General features: G+C 32.2%; 1 long non-coding RNA gene across 1 annotated transcript; it reads right to left on the reverse strand.

Annotated features, from left to right (window-relative positions):
* Nucleotides 1-5,532: 5,532 nt before the first annotated feature.
* On the reverse strand, nucleotides 5,533-12,946 carry LOC124896794. Its single transcript, XR_007053260.1, has 2 exons — nucleotides 11,973-12,946; nucleotides 5,533-6,632 (listed from the first exon to the last, which is right to left on the reverse strand). It is a non-coding gene; the product is annotated as an uncharacterized LOC124896794 (long non-coding RNA).
* Nucleotides 12,947-13,431: the final 485 nt, after the last annotated feature.

Genomic DNA, 13,431 nt, shown 5'->3' on the forward strand with positions numbered 1-13,431 from the left:
ATATATATATATATATATATATATATATATATATATATATGTTACATTACAATATGTATTTGTATTTTATGTAGTATATTTGTGTCCAGCATAGATATGTATTTCTGTTTGCTACTGATATAAAACTTCATTATGTATTTGTAGATACATATGTGGTATTGTTTTGACATATAACTAGGGGTGTACATAGGTCGGGTTGGTTCGTTTCTCATTAAAATATAACCAAACCAATAATGTCGGTTTTCTAAATCTATAAACCAAACCAACATAATATACAATCGGTTTTTAAATTTCGATTTTAGTCGGATTTTTTCGGTTTTTTCGATTTTCTCGGTTTTTTTACAATTATAATGTGGTTGAAGAAAAAAATTAAATATTTTCACTAAAAAGATATAAAAAAAAATAGTCATATAGTAGTTTCAATTAAAATTAAGTAGACAAATTACTAAGACGTCTAAACTACTACTCTCAAAGTAATATTATGTGGATATCCAGTGGTTCAAATTCTTAGTCACTAGTCATAGTAGCTTGTCTGAAAGTTCCCTTCACATAAAATGTGAGCATACAAAAGAATGAAGAATTGGAAACAACTTATTAAAAACTTAACTCCATAAAGTAATTAACTATAACATAATTCCATAAAAAAAAAGAAGAGAGAAACAACCCTAAATCACAACTTGACGAACGAATGAACAAAATGTAAAGGGAAGCAATGAAGAGTTTTAGGTTTTTATATGGCAAAAATATATAGGTAACTTTTAGTCCATAATTACAAGACATGGTTAATGTTTGCATAGTTACAAAACATAGATATACCTTAAATTCCTCTCCTTCTCACATTTTTTCTCGCCTCTCTCCTCCTTCTCTCTCCCCTCCTCCATTCTTGTCCCTCTATTGGTCCCCCATCCCCTCCTTCTTTCTCATTCTTTTATCTTGTATAATTTCAAGAATTGTATATTTGTATATAAACTATGCAAAATGTATATGTACACACTCAATATAAATTCTGCAAACTATATATATACAAATATATAGTTATTTAATATACACTATAATAATATACAAACATTCAGATATACAATTGAAAAAAAAATGTACATATACAATTAACAACTTATGCATATATGAATTATATAATTGACATATATGACTTATTCAATTGACTTATACATATATGACTTATACAATTATATCATATATACAATTAATATACAATTTATACATATGTGTATATATATACATATACAATTAACAACTTATACATATATGACTTATATAATTGACATATATGACTTATACAATTGACTTACACATATACTACTTATACAATTACATCATATACATAATTAATATACAACCTATGCATATACGCATATATAATTGACACATAATATATAATTGATAACAATTTAGTTGAATTGAGAAAATAATGATTGAATTAAGTTATCTCAATCAAAATTTATGGTAGAAAGGATTGCAAAATATATATAAAAAAAATTAAATCAAATATCAAAAATACTAAAAATTACCTCAAATCTTCAATAAATATCCCAAATGGATATTATGTGGTGACAAATCCGCAAAAAAGGTTCTCCAAAGTAAAATCAAGGATGATATCTTATGATATTAAAGTATTTTTGAGAGAAAAATAAGGAGAAAAAAAGTTGAAGAAGGTCTCTTGAAGAATACTATTATGATTTTGCTAATGTTGTTGTTTCTTCAATGTAAAATCAAGGATATCAGGGTGATTTTGAGAGAAAAAAAAAAAGTTGAAGAATATATCTTCAATAATCGTGCATTTTGATGTTCCCATTGTTGCCTTTTTTTGCCAATAGAACAAAAAAAAAATTTAAACTACCAAATAACTATGAATTGTAATTTTTTAAAACATTAACCATACCATGTAATTAATATAGTATTTTGTCTATAATATATAATTTTTCTTTTTGTTACTAATGGACAAATATTATAACTAAAGGCCCAAGAATATATAACTATTTTCTGAATATAAAAAAGTAATAAAAATAATTAGAAAGTAGATTATAAGTCATATTTTTTTACGTATAAAAAATTAAATTATATATATATATATATTATGTCGGTTCGGTTTGAGTTCGGTTTGATTTTATTTTTTCTAATACCAAACCAAATCAAGAATGATCGAAATTTTTTTTGCCAACACCAAACCAATCAAACCAAACCATAAGTCAGTTTTTTTCCTTGGTTTGGTTTGATTCATCGATTCGGTTTGTACACCCCTACATATAACTATACTTCTAAATGTTAAGACATATATTAGATATGCTCTATTTTTAGTTTCAATATCACTGTCACTTGAGACAAAGAAAAGTTCTACAAGTGCCATAGTCTACAAGTGCAAATGGTACAAGTCTTCATTTCAGTCCGAGAGAGTTTGATGTGGTCACTGGCTTGAACTGTGTTTCAAACAAGGATGATTTACTGTTTGATGAGGATGTATTTGCAAATACTTACTTATTCATAAATGTATTTGCAGGAATTGTGGTTTATATATGGTGACATATGTTGAGTGCCTTACTTTTGGTGACTGTGTTCCAAAAATTGACTTTGATCCAGATCTTCTTCGCACGAGATATATTTTAATGTTGTAAAATTATGCTTCGAGGAAAGAAGATGAGAAGGCTGAAAGTGATGATGAAACACCAATGAAGCCTCCTAGAGCTATTGGGCTAACAGAAGATACTGAGTGCATGATATTTGAAGTTTATTTGTATTTGTTGTATTTGACAACATTGAACTTTAGGAGGACTAAGATATAGTTGAAAGATGATATCTTAATATCTTCTTATGTGATTGTTAGATTTTTGATCGTTATGCTTCTAAAATAGAATTGTTCGATCTTAATTTATGTTATTGTTACGCATATTTTGGTATGAATATGTGATTTTCATTTTTGAGTATAATTTTCAGTAATGAATATATATGTTTCAGTCATCATATGTATTTTTCAATGGTGTATTTGTATTTTTCATTGTATGCATATATATTTTTTTGTAATACATATAAGGTAAGTTGAGGTTGCTTATAATATTTTTCATTGTATGAATATGTATTTTTTTGTAATGCATATGTATTTTGGGTAATGCATATATATTATTTTTCCAGTTATGCACATATACTTTCGAATAATATAAAGTTATTGTATTGTTTTGCATAAGTCTATGTATTTTTATGAAGCATATGTATTTATGATTCATACATACATAGTTATTCTAATATATCTATGAATAATGCATATTTATTTATGATTATTCCATGTGTTTTCTTTAAAAAATAAATAAATAGATTTCAAGTTCTGATTAAGTAATTGATAAGTTATTATATTTATTTTTAATTATTTTTATTATTACATAAATATATGTTAGCTTATTTTTAGTTTTATGATCGGTATACGTTTTTATTAGAATCTCATATGTATTTTTCATACCAAAAAATTGACTTATGTGATGTACACTCTTACGTATAAATGAATAATGATATATGTCTTATAAAATATATTCATGGTGATAACATTTGCGACAATTTAACTACAAAAAAGTCAACATCATCAAAAGTTTGTATCAAAATTTAGAATAAAAAAATAATCAGTGAAAAAAAATTATTTTTGAACTGAATACATCTGTAAACTTATCATTTATTCTATTTCCTACATGAACGTCTATTGTGACCTTTAAATCCACATGAACTACAATAATTTTTGTTTTTCTTCTCGAACATATCTCTTTTCGACTTTCCACGATCCTTCTTTGCAGGTCTTCCAAGGGGCCGCTTGTATTTTGGGGGGCAAAACTATCTCCTCCAATATCTCTTGTAGAATCACCCAATCATCTTTGTGTGGTATAGGATAAATGGAAAGATCATATGTTCTTGATACAGTTTTTGATTTGTATAGGTCAGAGTAATATGATTCCTTTTGAAAATTCTTGCTATCAAGTACTTCATAAGCATGTACACACGTTATCTCGTCCTATTGAAATGCATGACAAGAATTTTTTTTTCTTAAGGCAAATAATAAAATATTTATCTTTGTCGTGTACTGTATAGACGTACTCCGAGGCTGGTATAACCTGAAATTATTAAAATAAAATTAAAATTATAACAATAATTATTCATTTGACATTTGTAATTGTTCCAATTTAGCAATTGTATTTTACCAACTCTGCATATGTATACTGCATGTCTCAATATGTATTTTTAGAAATATATGACCATATTTTTTTTTTTAAAAAAAACAAATGCAATCAAACTCTTAAAACAGAGTGTATATGTATTTTTTAAATACATTTAGCTGGCAGCATATGTAAATTGAAATACATAAAAGTAACTACCAGTGATCACATAAACAGACTGCATATGTATTTTATAAATACATATAGCTGGCAGCATATGTAATGTTAAATACATATATAAGGACTTACATTCCATCCATGGTATAAGCAGTTACAAAAGTACCAGTATACTGTTTTCTGAGATGACTTGCATCAACGATTATTATAGGTCTACAATGTTCGAACCCTTTGACACAATAACTTATTAGTATACAAAACTTCGAAACGAAATCCAACAAGAACAAATTGTTTAATTGAAACGGGAAAAAATATAAAATAAACTGTAACAATTCTATATCAATATTCAGCCTACATAGCGTGATGAAAAACTCTAATTTGTAAAAAGAAATTATCGATCAAACCACTTTGTTTGAGAACTGATCAAACCATTGTTGTCACGATTTTTTCAGCGATTTTCACAAATATAGTTCAAAAATTCACAAACAAAATCATATTTGGTTATTGATTCCTGTATTTACAGCGTTGTCTTATCAAACTCTTCTCAAAACATTAGACGATGCACATAAATTTTGGAAGCAGTCACTTTTTTTAAAAATTGATATGAATTGCAGATTATGAAAAACGCTTTTGAATTTTGAATTATGTTGCTGTAAAATAATGGTTGTGGTTAAAATAGAGTCATTAAAGAAAAAGATATCCGTAAAAGATTAAAAAATCTATCAAATTAAATGTTCCTTAAATTAAGGAATCATTTTTCCCATATTAAACTGAAACAAATTGGAGTTAAATTAGGAAGAGAATCTTTAATTGTATATGTATTTAACTAGAAACAGTTTAATCAAATACAAAATACATAATGCTATTTTTTATAATTTTGAAAGGGTTGCTATAAAACTTACAATTAAGGTTCTATAGTTGCTATTGTAAACTGAAATGTTAGAATTATTAGCTTGTCAAAATGTATTAACGAATAAATTTTACCAAACATTCGAGTTTAACAATTTGTTTTTCCTATTAAATTAGTTTTGAAATTTCATTCATTAGTTTTTAGGACATGGAAATTATCTTATTGGAAAGTTTCTTTAAAGTAAGACAACCAACTAAACACTTGGCCCAAAATTTTAAGATTTGCTAGCCTTTTAAAGAAAAATTGCTTCTACGGACTAATTAGTTAAGCGTTAATCGCAATAACATGATAATAATATACTATTTAAGAGATCGACACATAATAGAGCAATTATAAAGTGATAAATAAAGTTATCTCAAACAAACTTAATAACAAAGTAGAGGTAATTATCATTCTAAAGCAGATCAAAATATGATAATAAATTTATAATAAATTTAAGGAAAATGACGAAGGGGTACTAGACTCCGTTTCAAAACTTGAACTTCTAATTTTGCAATTTCGGGGCTCTTGTAATCCAAGTAGCGATTGATCCGATGCTTGGATTAAAATGAGTTTCATTGTGGAACTCCAATTCCCGTGTTAACATGTGAAAAAAACAAATAAGGATTAATAATTGATAAACAAATCCGCATATTGAGACATAACACAAAAATAAGTAAACAAATAAATAAATAAATGAATTTTCCATGGTTATGGTATATGGTCCACTACTTAAGTGATGATAAGTCTCTAAATTTTGCTAAATTTAAGGTACAAAAGTTTAGGTAAATAACATGTTGAACACACAAGGCTAATCACAATCTATTTAGTCGAGTTTGTCGAGATAATGACGTCAATTTCCCTTTATATGTAATTTGCCCAATACACACATACCAAAGATAAGCTATTCTTATCCAAACTAATAGCCTGTTTGGGATTGTTTATTTTCCAAAATAAGCACTTATTTTGAGAAAAAATATTTTCTTTTAAAATAAGAGTGTTTGATAAACTTGTAAAAATATTTTTAAAAATAAGCTGCTTCTGGGATGAAGTAGAAAATTTCTGCTTCTGAAAAGAAAAAAGCAGAAAATTACATTTTTATGACAAAAATACCCTTATCGCGCACACACACACATATATACCTTATTAATTAATTAACATATCTTACAAGTTTGATTAACGTTTGATTCTTAAAATTTTACATTTCATATTTACATCATAATTCTTTATGATTTGGATATTTATCGAGATGTATTCAACAGTACTAGGCATCGCTTCCGCCTTCGTTACAGATCTGACCTGAGCAACCTTTTCCGGTGTAACATAGACCCAAAATCACCGCCAGGCACCACTTTATCGCTTCTATTCTGGCGATTCTCCGGCCTATCTACAGCGATTTAGCTCACCGTCTGATCATACTTCCGTAGTTAATGAACAACAAGAAGAAGATAAGCACCATAATCATCATCATATCAATGAAGAAGAACGCAAAGAGCGTTGAAATTCGATGACAAGAACACTATTCCGGCGACACTATTCCGACGACCAATTTCTACCGCAAATTGTCGGAATACAGCGACTCAACCAAGTATAAGGACACAACCCAGCTTCGATCAGGTGCACTCGTTCCATCTTTTCTAGTTGTGCATAGCTTTCTTGATTTTTAGGGCCTGCTACTGGTAGTGTTCTGCACTATTCTCGTTTTGATTCTTGTTTCGTAGAGTCTTGGTTGATTATCTGGTTATTGGTGTCGAATTTCTTGTTGATTGGTTACTTTGTAATAGTGTTGTACGTGTGAATCTCTTTATTGTTCTTAGTAGTTTTGAAGTGTGTTACCTTGTCTGATTACTGTTACTTGATTTACTAGCATATCCATTAAGTGTGGTAGTATTAGTTCCCGCTATTGACTATTGTGTATCAAAATTTGCGTTATATTATTGGTTTTGTTGCTCCCTATCTATTATAGATGGTTATCTTTGTCCCTAGCTCCTTTATTGACTTTATTTTAACTAGTGTGCCTTTTACCTTATCTTGATCCCCATTTGTTATCTTTTTTCCCTTTTTCCTTTCTTCCCTTTATTGCATAGTGGTTGTGATTGGCAAGGGTAGACTAGGGGCACGTCATAGGTCGGGGTCGGGGTCAGGAGATGTTGGGTCTGGGCCGAGGTTTAGGGGGGTTTGGTCTGGGTCGGGTCTAGGATCGAGTTTGGGGTTAGGGGCTATGGGTAGTAAGGTTAGGCGGGATAAGAAAGCTTCTAGGTTACGAGTTGGGTCTTGGAACATTGGTGCTTTGCAGGGTAAGTCTATAAAGCTAGTGAAGATTCTTAGAAAAAGGAGGGTTAGTATAGCGTGTGTCCGGGTTAGTATAGCGTGTGTCCAGGAAACTAAATGGGTAGGCACTAAAGCGAGATATGTGGATGGATATAAGTTGTGTTACTCGGGTAGCGTGAGACATAGAAATGGGGTAGGTATCTTAGTAGATGAAGATCTTACGGAGCAGGTGATAGAGGTAAAGAGAGTTAATGATAGACTAATGTCTATTAAGTTGGTCATGGGAAGGTCTACGGTGAAAGTTATTAGTGCCTATGCCCCGCAAGTAGGTTTGGACGAAGAGAAGAAAAAGAATTCTGGGAGGTTTTAGATGAGGTGGTGAGGAACATCCCGAGCACTGAGAAGCTTTTCGTGGAAGGGGATTTCAATGGGCATATTCGGTCTTTGTCGAGAGGGTATGATGATGTGCATGGCAGTTTCGATTTTGGTGAGCGGAATGAAGGAGGAACTTCTCTGTTGGATTTTTCTAGGGCTTTTGGGTTGTGGATAGCAAATTCAAGCTTTTCGAAGAAGGAGGATCACTTTATTACGTTTCGTAGTTCAGTGGCCAAGACTTAGATAGACTTTTTGTTTCTTAGATAAAGGGATAGAGCGCTATGTAAAGACTGTAAAGTCATACCTAGCGAGAATCTCTCGACTTAATATAGGTTGTTGGTGATGGATTTGGTTATCAATAAGGGCAAAAAGAAGAGAAGTAGGGAGGCGCGACCTAGGATTAAGTGGGGGAACCTGACTTTGGCTATTGCTTTGGAGATGGAAGAGAAGTTGAAGAGTAGGGGGGTTTGGGAGAGTAGAGAGGGGTGGATAATGTGTGGGAGACGACTGCCAGTTGCATTAGGGAGACCGCTAGAGAGGTGTTGGATGTCTCGAGAGGTCGATCTGGCAAACATCGAGGAGACTAGTGGTGGAATGAAGAGGTCAAGAGAAATGTGGAGTCTAAGAAGGTGGCTTATGCTAAGTTGGTTGGGAGCAAGGATGGTGAGGAAAGATAGAAGAATAATGATGAGTATAAGGTTGCTAGAAGAGAGGCTAAGTTAGCGGTTACGGCGGCTAAGACTGCGGCTTTTGAGAGTTTGTATGCGGCTTTAGAGGAGAATGATGGAGATAAGAAGTTGTATAAGATAGCCAAGGCCAGGGAGCTGAGGGCTCGTGACCTTGACCAAGTGAAATGCATCAAAAGAGAGGATGGTATAGTGTTGGTTGAGGATGCCCTCAATAGAAGAGGTGGCAGTCCAATTTTCATAAACTTTTGAACGACGAGGGGGACAAAGGTTCTGTGTTGGGAGACTTGGAGATATCTGAGTAGGGTCGCGATTATAGTTAGTGTAGACGTGTCGAGGTTGAGGAGGTTAAGGGAGCTATCCGCAGGATGCGGCAGGGCCAGACGAGATTCAAGTAGACTTTTGGAAGAGCACTAGCGGGGCAGGTCTGGAGTGATTGACAAGGTTGTTTAACATTATTTTTAGAGCTGCTAAGATGCCTGAAGTGTGGAGGTGGAGCACAATGATTCCAGTGTATAAGAACAAGGGATACATTCAGAGTTGTACCAGCTATAGAGGTATTAAGTTATTGAGTCATACTATGAAGGTTTGGGAAAGGGTGGTAGAGCTGAGGATGAGGATGATCGTGGCGATCTCTGAGAATCAGTTCGATTTCATGTCTGGTCGCTCGACCACTGAGGCAATTCACTTAGTGAGGAGATTAGTGGAGCAGTTTTAAGAGAGGAAGAAGAACTTTCACATGGTGTTTATTAATCTAGAGAAGGCATATGACAAAATTCCCAGGGAGATTCTGTGGAGGTGCTTGAAGGCTAGAGGGGTGCCCGTGGTGTACATTAGGTCGATTCAGGATATGTATGATGGTGCGAAGACTCGTGTGAGGACGATAGGCAGAGATTCGGAGCACTTCACAGTTTTGATAGAGTTACACCAAGGATCGACTCTTAGCCCGTTTCTATTTGCCTTAGTGATGGATGTTTTGACGCGACAAATTCAAGGGGAGGTGCCTTGGTGTATGTTATTTGCAGATGATGTGGTTCTGATCGACGAGACTTGGGGTGGAATTAATGATAAGTTGGAGATTTGGAGACAAAAGCTTGAATCTAAAGGTTTTCGGTTAAGTAGAACAAAGACGAGAGTACTTGGAGTGTAAGTTCAGTAATATGTCGCAAGAAGATGGAGTGGTTGTGAAGCTAGACTCTCAGGCCATCCAGAAGAGGGAGAGTTTCAAGTATCTGGGGTCTATAATTCAAGGTAATGGTGAGACTGACGAGGATGTCACGCATTGTATTGGGGCAGAGTTTCAAGTATCTGGGGTCTATAATTCAAGGTAATAGGAATGTGTGATAGTAGTATAATTTATTTACTTATAAAATTACTTTAGTATTTTTAGTATTTATACATAAATACTAATAATTTATATATACCCTAACAAATGTAGGAACAAAGGGCCGTGCAAGGAATTTCAATCGACATACACACAATATGGAGTAAAAGTACACAAATTGATAGCCATCCATATTAATGGATGCTTCTTTTACCTTCACCTAATTTCAATAGCAATTTCACAATCAAGTTACAACAAACAAACAGCTCAATCTTCTTAACTGAGAATAACACTTGCTTTTATCATATTATTTTATTTTAATTTACAGGTAGTTGAAGAATATCAGTCGGCTTTGAAGATTTTTGTTAGGTAAAAGTTAGGTTTAACTGTATTGTTTTAATATTTCTATTAGTGTATTGTTTTATGGTAGTTTACAGATCGTAAATGAATGTTGATCAACTTTGAGGAATTTTTGTTGAACAACTTTGAAGAATTTTTGTTGATCAAATTTGAGGAATTTTTGTGTATAAAGATTAAGTTTAATTGTACTATTTTGATAGCTCTGAAGAGAATTTTTTTGTGTGTAAAAGGTTAGGTTTAGATGTATTGATTTGATATCTCTATTATCATATTATTTTGTTGTAGTTTACAGGTGGTAAATAAATATTCGCTGACTTTGAAGAAATTTTTGTGTACAAGTTAGATTTATATTGTTTTCATATCTCTGTCATTATTGTTTTGTTATAGTTTACAGGTGCTAGATGAATGTCAATCGACTTTGAGAATTTTTTTTGGTAAAAGTTAGATTTAACTAAATAAATTCTCCATCTTTACATATTCAAAAGATGTTGATTTTAATTATTATACGCATCTTTATCAATTTAAACAAATATCCTATTTAGTGTAACATAACATTTGAATTCATTAAAGTGAGATACACGCGCAAAGCGCGTATACCTAAGCTAGTTATTTTAAACAAAGAACCAATATGTTTTAAAAAAAAAATTAAGATTAAATTGAAACTGAACCCACGAATAAATTAAAGAACAACTTCACGACCAAACTAAGAAAAGAAATGAATCACATATTAACATACTTTGAACACAGATAACCATGAGAATGAAAATTGAGGTTAAATCAGATTTTCTTTCTTAACACAGATCAAGATCAAAAACACTACATATCTTTACCTTTCTTTTTTATTCTAAATTTGGAGGGAAAAAAAAAGCCTACATATAGAGATAATAGCTACTTGAAGGCACCATATAAATTTGAAAAAACCACACATATCCAATCTTTACTTCCCTTGTTCTTTAAAAGGGAGAAAATCTACTAAATAAAATAACAAAACACAAACAAAATCCCTCTCTACTTAGACATGAGTCCACTTAACACATTACAATCACACGGACATGAAAGCAATTAAGGGAAGAGGTTGTGGGATGCTGTCCGTGCCCCATTTTGTATAAATCAAAATTAGATTAGACCTCTAAGATAACCATTCACCTTACGTCTTCAAAGGATAACGTCTGATATCTTTACATTTTTTTTTTCTTTTCAGAATCAATCAAACTTCCATCAAGTTTTTTTTCTTTAGACAAAGCTCGAGACAAAATATATCTCCAAAGTGGAATAGCAAAACAACAACACCAACGAGACTTAAAATAAATAGCGCATTCATGAAGTCGGGACATCTACATCTGAAAAATAAAGTTGAGGACGACATCGGACTCATGGGATCAATCGGCAGATGGTGAGCAACAACACAATGGCCAAATTTGATGCCAAGATATACTATATATTTACATATGGAATCATTTTTTATCAAAATTATGTAGTCAGCTAGTCTAAAAAATCAACCACATAAGCCCGAAAATCATACCCGCCTCCACGACACCAAAACAACGACAACAAATACCATAACCAAAATTAAAATCAAGTTATGTCATATATTTCATACGCACAGATATAATATCAACTATGGACATGAACACTTGTTCACAAGACCAATCACAACAGCAATAACATTACTCCAAGATCGAAGTTAACCCGTGTTCATGAAGAGAGAAAACAAAACAGAACGAAAGGGTGTGGATTCGCACCTTTTCTGGTGCAGCAAACTCGGGCTCAACGTCAAGGATTTCGGGCGGTCAACAGTCCCAAACACAAGACACCGAGTATACCTCGAAAAACTGAAAGAAAACCTGCGATTTCAAGACCCCTCTATACCGAGTTCCTCTCCTTTCGAGTTTTCTCTCGAATTCTACTTCTTCTTCTTTTTTTCCTTGTTTTCACTCTAATTTCAACCCCCCCTTTTTTAATCTCAAAAACCTCCTTTTTCCTTCTCTAAAAACCTTGTTCTTCGCTCATCCAACTTCTGCTCAAGCAAAACAACGCCTCTCCCCATTTATAGGCACAGATCCGGACGTGAAAGTCCGGATTTGAAATCTTAAAATAAAAAAACGGGAAGAAGAGGGAAGATTTTGAATTTTCAAATCGAGATCTCCTCCCAATCGGCCTTTTCAAAGCCATTAATGACCGGTTTTCACTAAACCGCGACTGTTTTCTCGGAATTCCTTGGGTAGTCAAAATCAAACAAATAATAATCATATAGAGGGAGGTTGGGTTTTCTGTTTTGGTGGGTGGTGGAAGGGAGGGATGAGGGAGAGAGGAGGAGAGAGGGTCGCCCATTGTTGTTGTTCTGGGTAATTGGAAGAGACAAAGGGTCCTTGGAAGAGGGATATCACGCATATTTCGGCCAAACCATTGTTGCGCATAAACTTAACACGATTTTTACTTTAATATCTCAAGTGAATATTACCAAGTAATTATAAATTGTATCACTTTAACACAATTCAATATCAACTTTGATGCGTGAATTACATGAGGTTCCGGTATGAATTAAGTGACTAATTAATTCGTATCAACTCATTTTAAAGGTGTTATTATTTATACTAACAAATTTTTAAAAAATAAAAATAAAGATCAAAATACATTACTAAGTATCCAATAAATTAATGACACATAATTTTTAATGAAATAGTTACAAAAAAGCCCACATCTTCCCATCTATCCTTTTTAAGTTCAACCTTCATTAATGAAAGTTGAACCTCCATTAATGGAGGTAGAATTTTTCAGAAAAGTAAACATACTTCCTCATTCACTGAGGATGATAGATCCGTTTTAAAAACTTCACAAATTTCAGATATGGAGAAAAGAGGCCAATGTTTAGTTAAAAAATTATTTAATGAAAGAAAACATAAATAATTAAAATTTTCTTATGTCATGTAGTTTGTTAATATTTAAGGTTTTTTTCTTTGATCAATTTGCCTTTTGATTCTTTCCTACTAGTAAAGAATCCATTATCTTTGTGGAAAAGCAAAAAAAAAATAATTGTATTTGCCCTCCTAAATAATTTCACTTTTCTTTGCACACTTTGTGTTTGATAAAATTTCTCAAAGAAGTAAATCATTGAATTTTTAGTGATTCTTTGCATTTTTGAGAAGTTTTGGAGAAATATTATTTTGGGTATTTCTTATTGAAGTTGTATGTATTTGTTCA

Source organism: Capsicum annuum, chromosome 3 (genome assembly GCF_002878395.1).
Source record: "Capsicum annuum cultivar UCD-10X-F1 chromosome 3, UCD10Xv1.1, whole genome shotgun sequence".
NCBI classification, from domain to species: domain Eukaryota; kingdom Viridiplantae; phylum Streptophyta; class Magnoliopsida; order Solanales; family Solanaceae; genus Capsicum; species Capsicum annuum.